At 54.3% G+C, this 8315-nt stretch overlaps 1 protein-coding gene across 1 annotated transcript in view; it reads left to right on the top strand.

Moving 5' to 3' along the window:
* Positions 1-452: 452 nt before the first annotated feature.
* Positions 453-8315, top strand: part of CUEDC1 (CUE domain containing 1) — a 76653-nt gene continuing 68790 nt past the window's right edge. Inside the window, exon 1 of the mRNA XM_027087149.1 lies at positions 453-573. The gene's annotated coding sequence lies outside the window, so the exon portion shown is untranslated. The remainder of the gene's footprint in view (positions 574-8315) is intronic.

Genomic DNA, 8315 nt, shown 5'->3' with positions numbered 1-8315 from the left:
GGCAGTCCGGCTCTTAGGTCTCCCCCGCCCCCAGCCGAGGTCTCTGGTCTCCCTGCCGGCGTCGCTCCCCGAGCAGGGTGGGGCAGGACGCCCCGCACCCACTCTGTCCGGGACCGAGACTCCCCGCTCACGCCCTCCGGCCCGCCAGCCGGGAGTCCCCGCGGCTGCTGCGGGGGTCCGGCGGGGATCCGCCTCGTCTTGGCCTGGCAGCCCCCGGCCCCCGCGACTGCGTTACTAGCGGACCCCGATACCGCTTCCCTCCTCCCTCCGAGGGGTCTGCATCGGAGAGGGTTTGGGTGCCGCTGCCCGGCCCGCGCTCGGCCCGCAGTCCCGCTCCTCCCCGCGCAGCCCCACTTGTGGCCCCGCGGCGGCCGCGCAGGGACAGCTGCATTTCGCGCCGCCCGCCGCTAGGAAGCCGGCCGCGCCTCGCTTTCCCCGCCTCCCGCGCCCCAGCCGCGCCGCCGCACCCGGCCCGCCGCCGCCGCCGCCGCCGCCGCCGCCGCGGGATCGCGCCCCTCCCCCAGCCCCCGGCCTCTCCGGCCCGCGGGGAGCGGACGCGCGCGCGGCTGCTCGGTAAGACCTCCCTTCGCTCCCCGCCGGCGCCGCCCGGCCCGCGCGCGGCCCCGACCCGGCCAGGCCCCACCTTCCCGGGCCCGGTCTCCGAGGCGCCGCCGGGAGGGCCGGGCGGGCGCGAGTTTGATTCCCTGGGCGGCCGCCGCTGCTGCCGGGAGCCCGCGCCGCCTCAGCCTCGTGCGGCGGTTCGGCCCCGCATCCTTCCCGAGCCGCCGCCTCCTCCCGGGCCGCGGGCGCGCGGGGCGAGCGGGCACCTGGGGGCTGGGAGCGGGGCGCGCGGGGAGAGGGGTGGTCGCGGGCGGGCAGCGCGGGGAAAGCGAGCGAGGCCTCGGCGAGCCGGCGCCGCCCGGAGCCCCTTCCCCGGCTGCTCCCCCTTGTGTGTGTGGGCGCCCCTCCCCGCTGGGCCCGGGCTGGGTTGGGGGGGGGGCGCTGGCTGCTTGGCGACGGCTGGCGGGGGGGCGGGGCGGGGGGCGCCTGCCGGGGCCAGAGCTCCTTTTAGGAAAAGGGGAGGTTCGCTTCCTGTCCCCGCCGATGTCACAGGTCGGCTCAGCTTTTTCTGGTTCCACCCGGTCCCCTGGGAGCTGCATCTCTCGTGGCTCGGCCAGGGAAAGTTCACCAGGCACTGTCCCCGCCCCTGCTTCCCCCCCACCCCACCCCGTCCGGCCCTAAGTGCCCAGGGCTCTACGCTCCAGGGGGTTGGTGTCGGCGCTAATTCTTTCTTTCCTCTTCATTTTCTGGTTGCATTGTTGTCTTACACCTAGCACGGGCTTGCCCGTTTCTTTTCCCGTTAAAAGAAGTTTTAGTTCCAAGAAATGAAATTCCGGGAGAGGAATTTGATTTGAGCGGAGGGAGGTTTTAGATTTTCCTTTTTGTGGTTAGAGTGGAGGGTGACTGGGAATTTATTAAGTTGTCCTAGAGGTGATAGAGGATACAAGACCTTCTCACTCCCCACCTGACCCTCCGGCGGGAGCATCGCTGAGCACGGGGAGGGTGCCTTCCTGTTAGTTATCCTGCAGCACCCTGAGCCGCCCTGCTCGGGAGAAGGGACTCAGGGAGGTGCTTGGGCCTCTCATTCCTTTTCTTTGCCAGGCATGCTCATCTTTACAGCCTGGGTGGAGCTGGCCAGGTGTGCCTGAAGGAGGTGAGGGACACCAGGAATTCTCTCATGAAGGAAGTTGTCTCACCATGAGATTTGGCCCCCTTGGGATCAAGTGTGAAATGGGTCCCTCTCTTTTGTTGGCAGTCGAGGCCTTTGGAACCTCAGTTTGAATGGAGGATGGCATCCCTGGGCTGGAGAGAGAAACCTGGCTCAGGTCACCAGGAAGCTGGAGGGTGTGTGAGGGACCCCACCCCAGCTCACGTTCTGCAGCTGGAAGGAGCAGGAGACAGGGGATCAGGAGTGGGGCCTCGGGCCTGGGCACATCCTTAAATAGGAGAGAGACCTTGGGCAGCTAGGATGGTCTAGGGATGATGATATGATGGGGCGGGGGGGAGGGGCTTGGGGCCAGAGTTGGGGTTATGTGTCCCTTTGAGAATCCGGTGACAACTCTAACTCCCCCCTCCCTCCCTCTGACACGTGCATGTGTGTGAGGACACATTTTGTATGTAGTATCAGAAGGTCACTGTGCCCCTTGGAACTGGGGCCCCTGTTGAGACCCCTGATCTAGAGTCTGGTCCAGCCTAGGCCATTCAGAGCAGTTCTCTCCTTTGTGTCGGGTCAGTGAATAGTCCCAGGGTGCGGAGAGCAGACCTCTCAAGAGGGCTTTTCTCATGACCTTCCGATGCGACTTTGGGCCGTGGCCATAGAGACCTGGAAACCCTGGACCAGATCCCAGCTCCCTACAGCTAGCCAGAGGATGGGGGCTGATGTGGTGGCCCTTCTCCAGGGGCTGATTTTGCTGTCTATGTGGTGAGAAGGCTCTGGGCACTAACTGGGCCAGGGCCACAGAACTGTTGAATTAGAGGTAAATACAGGGACTAGGGTGAGGGATGGATATTCTGGTGTTTCAACAGAATAGGAGCGAGGTGCTTTAATAGCCCCAGCTCATTCTTGGGGCCACGGGGTTGAGGTGGGAGAAGGTGCTTCAGTGGAGAGTGTAAGCATGAAAGACAGTCCTCCTTTTGAGGAGGTCTTTGGGCAGAGTTGTTCAAGGCCAGGATCGAGGTATTTTAGGTTCCTTAGATCCTTCTGGACTAGGCAAGTCGAGGCCAGAGGGAATGGCTGTCACCATCCCCAGTGCACCCCCAAGGAGACCTGGCCTGCCTTTTCTTTCTTAGCCAAAGCTCACTGGGCCCTGGGCTGCTGCTCAGGTGTTGGTGGCATTTATACTTGGGGATCTGGAAGAGCCTTTAGTAGGGTCTGCTGTCTGTGACTTCTCTGCTTGGTACTGAGAAGCCCTTCTTAGGTTCAGGTGCCCCCAGACAATGGTAGTCCATGGAGACTTTTCTTTGCCTAGCAAGCAGTGTTGAGCATGTGGTAGCACTCAGACTAGTCTGTTCCTTCAGAGCTTCCTACATTTACTTTGCCCTATGGATTTCCCCGATCCTGGCAATAAGCAACATAGGCAGGTGTATTCTGGAGCCTTGGGGGGCAAGAAGCTGGGAGTCAGACAGGGATCACCTCTGACTATACAAGGTGGCCTGGAGGAGGTGATGTCTCCGTTTTGTTGGCTCTTAGACTTACAGGAAGTGAGAACCATAAAGGGCTTTGGAGACACTGTGGTCCAGTGGTCCCTGACTGGGAACTTGGAAGTTGTGTTGGTGGGATGTAAGGGTCCCGTTGTGGTGACTAGAGATTCGCATTCATCGGTGGCCAGGACTTGTCTGTCGGCCGCTACACCGGCTGCCACAGGTTGGTGAGTTTAGAATGCTGGTTATGTCGGCTCACTCAGTTCTTCTCTGATGCTCTCTGCTTTTAACCTCCCAGTAGGCATCTCTGATGTGTCAGAGTAATATAATGGACTCCTAATAATGCAGCTATGGCTCTTATCTTTAAAACAGGTCATAAATAATAAATAGAGTAACAATGCTTGTCAACATAAACTCCCTTTTCATAAAATGTGAAATGCACTGAGGAATGATTGGTGGGATGAAAACTTTCCAAATCCCTCTAACCTCCACCCCCAGGAGGCAATCCGGCCACTCTGTGCCCATTTCCATAATAGCTTAGTGGTTTAGAATGCAGGATCTGAAGTTACATACATATTCCCAGTTGCAATTCCAGCTCTCCATCTTACTCTATGACTTTGTAGATGCTTCAGTTTCTCAGCTTTAGAAAAAATGAAAGGAGATCTATGCCAGACAGAAGCTACTATTATTATTATTATTTCTTCACTTGGGTGCTAATGTTCTGAGGCTTCTTATTGCTAAGGAAGATCTTTGGTAAAAACTAGAGGCTGAGGCTGGCTTTTGGAGGGGTGGGATGGGATAGGATGAGGCTTAAATTTTGAGCAGAGGGGAGATGACGAGCTGAAATGTCAAGAGATGACAGAGAAACATAGTTGGGGGCAGAATGACCCGGCGTTCGTAGCCCTGCTGTGGAACCAACTCTTCTCCCTTCTCTTTGGAGGATTTGCCCTCTAAGCTGGGGGGGGGGGGGGGGGGGGGGGGGGAGGATCATAATCAGTAAAAAGGGTTGAATGGCTTTCTATGTTAATGCTAATATTGGTCCTGGAGGAACTGGCAGAAGGGGCCTGGAGGAAGGGGGTCTAGTGGGGGGAGGGCAGGCCCAATGTCAGTCAGGAGTGGAAGCTGCCAGGGGCAGGTCAGGGGTTCTGTGAAGCAATAGGCTTGGTAAATAATAATTCCAGCTCTCACTGAGCACTTGCTGTGGTTCAGACCCTGTTCCAAGTGCTTCTCGTGGATCAGCTCCTTTCATCCTCACAAGGTGCTATGAGATATTATATCTATTTTTCAGTGAAGAAACGGAGCTATAAAGGGGTTAAGTAACTTGACCAAGGTCACATGGCTAGAGACTGGCAGAGCCAGGATTTGAACCCAAGAGGCCTGGCTATAGAGCTTACATCGTTAGGGAAATTCTCAGAGAGACCCATACTGAGTCAAGGGCTGGGAGGCGGGGATGCTGGGTGGGGGGATTGGAGGGGTTACGTGCTCCGGGTGAAGGGCTGATAATGCAACATTCAAGCATCATTGGGACGCGTCTGGAGGGTTCAGCCTAGCGCAGCCTACTGAGAACCACTGGCTAAGTGCCAGATACTCTCCTGGGGCCTGACCCTGAGTGCAAAGGTCACTAAGACATGACCCCTGTCTGGGAGAAGGCTATAGTCTAGTTGGGGGGATAAACATGTCAGCCTAGAACTCTAGCTGCCTTGGCAAGTGCTGCACTGAGGCAAAGCGCTGAAGAAGGGGATGCTTTTCCAGCCAGAAGAGGAGCTGGGACAGGGAGGGCTTCCTGCAGGAGGGGGCACTTGAGCTGAGTGAGGGTAAAGGTGGCTGCTGCCCCATGGGCTTTTTTTTTTTTTTTGCGGTACGCGGGCCTCTCACTGCCGTGGCCTCTCCCATTGCGGAGCACAGGCTCCGGACGCGCAGGCTCAGCGGCCATGGCTCACGGGCCCAGCCGCTCCGCGGCACGTGGGATTTTCCCGGACGGGGGCACGAACCCGTGTCCCCTGCATCGGCAGGCGGATTCTCAGCCACTGCGCCACCAGGGAAGCCTCCCATGGGCTTTTGATCCTACCACAGAGTATATCGCTCTCCCACTCTGTGAATTCTGAGTAGAACCGAGGGTCGAATTTTCTGGATCCTGCAACGCCCTTGCCTTATTTGGCTACCTTGATGCTTTTGTGGTTTTTAAAGTCACCTCCTATACTGCCTGCAGTGAGCATGCTGAAGAAGAAATAAAAATCTTGTAAGAGTTGTTGCTCAGAACACAGTGATTCACTCTTGTCTCTCCGTACTTAGAAGCAGAACCAGAGGCAAATGAATGTAAACTGCAGAGGAAGGACTCGAGTAAGGTCTGAGGACAGTGTTGCAGATAGGATGTGAGATGTGAGAACAAGTGACACAGGAGCGGAGGGGAACCGCCATCCCCGAAGGTCTTTAGAAATGGGAACAAGTTCCATTTGTCTTTGTGGTTTAAGAGGTTTCATCTGGAGACAGGAAGATGAAGTAGAGGCCCCTCGAGATCTGTGTCAGCTCAGCAACGGGAGGGGAAGAGGATCTGGAATTTTTGAGCTAGAATGTTGCTCACATCTGGCCTAACCCCTCCTTTTACCATTGAAGTGGCTGAAGAGTGCCCATCACCGTAAGTGGCTCATTCATTAGTTAATGAGCCAAGACACAAACCACATCTGCCCAGCAGCTGTGTGCTGCCCTGTGTCAGTCCCTGTCAGAGGGGATGCATTCTGGGGGCACTCCGCAGCCCTACTGGGTGGAGTCCACGCCTCGTGAAGAGGGCTGCAGGAGACCTGCAAGTAGTTGACCGCTTGTCTGGCCGCTGGCACTAGAGAAAAGCTTCAGCTCCTAATCACAAGATGTTTCTGAGAATGGCCCAGTCGGAGCTAGCGGTCATCTTATTCACCCTTCTGGCCCAGCACCTAGATGAGCTTCAGGCATACCTACAGGGCCTTCAGTAAACTTTGTTGAATGAAGAGTAAATAGCAGACGATCCACAAGTTATTACTCTTCTACCAAACACTTGTTGGGCCAGTACATTTACCATTTCAATTCTGTTTTGCCCAAGCCAACAACTGAATCATTACACGATGCCCCCAGCAACAGAGGAAGGCGTCCAAAAGCATGCTGGGGGCAAGAATGATGAACAGAACAGTTTGGGATTTTTCTCAGAATGTATAATTCTTTGAAAGGGTTTCAAGGGCAGACCTTATGTTCATTTACGATGACTTGCTCTCTTTGTTCGTTTGTTGTAGTTGTTGTTTTTGTTCCCAGCATGAAAGTAAAGGCTGCATTTTTCGAATTTAGGAAAAGCATGTGGTCTAGCCATCTAAGCTGCGTAGCAAGCAAGATGGCTGCAGAGATCTCCAAAGGGAGCAAGGCTTGCTCTCAGAAGAGAATCTGCTTAAGAATGAGCCAAACACGAACCGATGCTGGAAAAGGAATTTAAAATACTGGGTGGTGAACTTTACTTGCTGGGGTGAATTTAAATTAACTTGTGCAAATTAAAGAAAAGCAGCAGCAGCAGAAAACCCTGTGGAGGATCTCTTCCTTCCTCCTGCCTGTTCATTAGGGAAGCATCGGGTTTTAGCAGGCACCTGCAGAACTCTGTTTTTCCCGGCGACCAACACGCTAGATCTGGAGCTCTGCGGAGAAGATTCTTTGTGGTCGTGTAGGATGATCAGGCGTAGGAAATCGTTATTTCACTTCGTTCAGGTCTGAGATTAGTTTCGGTTTCAGGCTGTACCAGGAGCTGAGTGAGAGAGAGAGAGCACGCGCGCGGGGAGCTAGGGCGAGTGAGAGAAGTGAGCTGGGAGAGTCTCACCATTGGCTGCCACTAGTGGCAAGGTGGGTGGGCAGGGAACTCCTGTGGCTGAGCAGGGAGAGGAGGAAGATGAATCAGAGCTGGAGTCGGGGAAGGCGGCCATTGAGCATGTGTGTGTCTATGGGCTGGGAGGCAGCGTAAGAAGGAAGATAGCAGCAGGTGTGCACAGGGCAAAACCCCGCACAGTTACAGGACTACTGAGCTGGGAGGTTGTAGGTAAGCTGTAAAACACGGATTACCTGGATGAGGTGGATTTTCCACGAGCAGGTGCAGAGCTGAGAGGAAAGCCAGGTGTAAGTGTGCCACGAGGCCTACACCCACCTTGTACCGGTATCCTTAAAACTTGCATCTTCTTGTGTTTGAGTTTCCTTAAAAAAAAAAAGACAAATGAAGGTTTGAGAGCTGATAGTTGAGACTTGCAGACCTTTGCAAGTTGGAGCATCTTCTAAGACGCTGTCTTCAAGCTGTCGTTCTTCCTGAGACGGTTTGGGGCCAGTCTGGTGGTTTCACAGGGCATCATTATCCTAGAAAATCAGCACTTTTCCTCCCCGGACCGGATGTGGGTGTGGCAGACACAGATGTTTCATCCCACCTTAGCAGTGCTAGAGCATCATTGCATTTTATTCCTCGAAGTCATAAATTCATTTTATTTCTAAAAGAATCACTGAATTTCAAAGCCAGAAAGGATTTTGAAGATTATCCAGACGGCTCCTATAGAGGGATTTGTGGTCCTGGGTCATTAAGCACCTTGAAAAGAACTATGGTATGTAGTTAAGAACCGCAAGTCAGACTGCCTGTGTTTGAATCCACCCTTGCTAGTTGCTGCTGTGTTCTTGGGGCAAGTTACTCAAGCTCTCGGAGTCTTAGTTTCCTGACCCATGCAATGGGAGTAGTAATATCCCCTAATGGTTGCTAATGCGGATCACTTATTAAGCCCTTAGCACGTGCTTGGCAAATCGTAAGTTCTCAATAAACGTGAGCTGCTGCTACTGCTGCTGCTGTTGTTATTATTATTGTTATTATCATCATTTCATGAAATCACGTGGCTAGTTAGTGGTAGAGCCAGGGCTCCAGTGCTAAACTCTTTTTACTCCTAGTTCTCTCCAGCATGGCCATAAGATGATTTCATCACAGTCTTGAAATACACAAAGAGCACTGATGAAAGTACTTGTGTAGAAATCTTCGAATGAATGAACATTCATAATAGAGCTGGAAGAAATGGGCTTAATCCATGTATTAGATATAGTTAGACTTTGGGCATGAGGGCATATGTTTCCCAAATAAT

The sequence above is a fragment of the Aethalodelphis obliquidens genome, unplaced genomic scaffold (assembly GCF_003676395.1).
Source record: "Aethalodelphis obliquidens isolate GAN/ISIS:26980383/991018 unplaced genomic scaffold, ASM367639v1 scaffold58, whole genome shotgun sequence".
Taxonomy (NCBI): domain Eukaryota; kingdom Metazoa; phylum Chordata; class Mammalia; order Artiodactyla; family Delphinidae; genus Aethalodelphis; species Aethalodelphis obliquidens.
The sequence above is the reverse complement of the archived record's forward strand: the minus strand, read 5'-3'. Positions and strand labels throughout refer to the sequence as shown.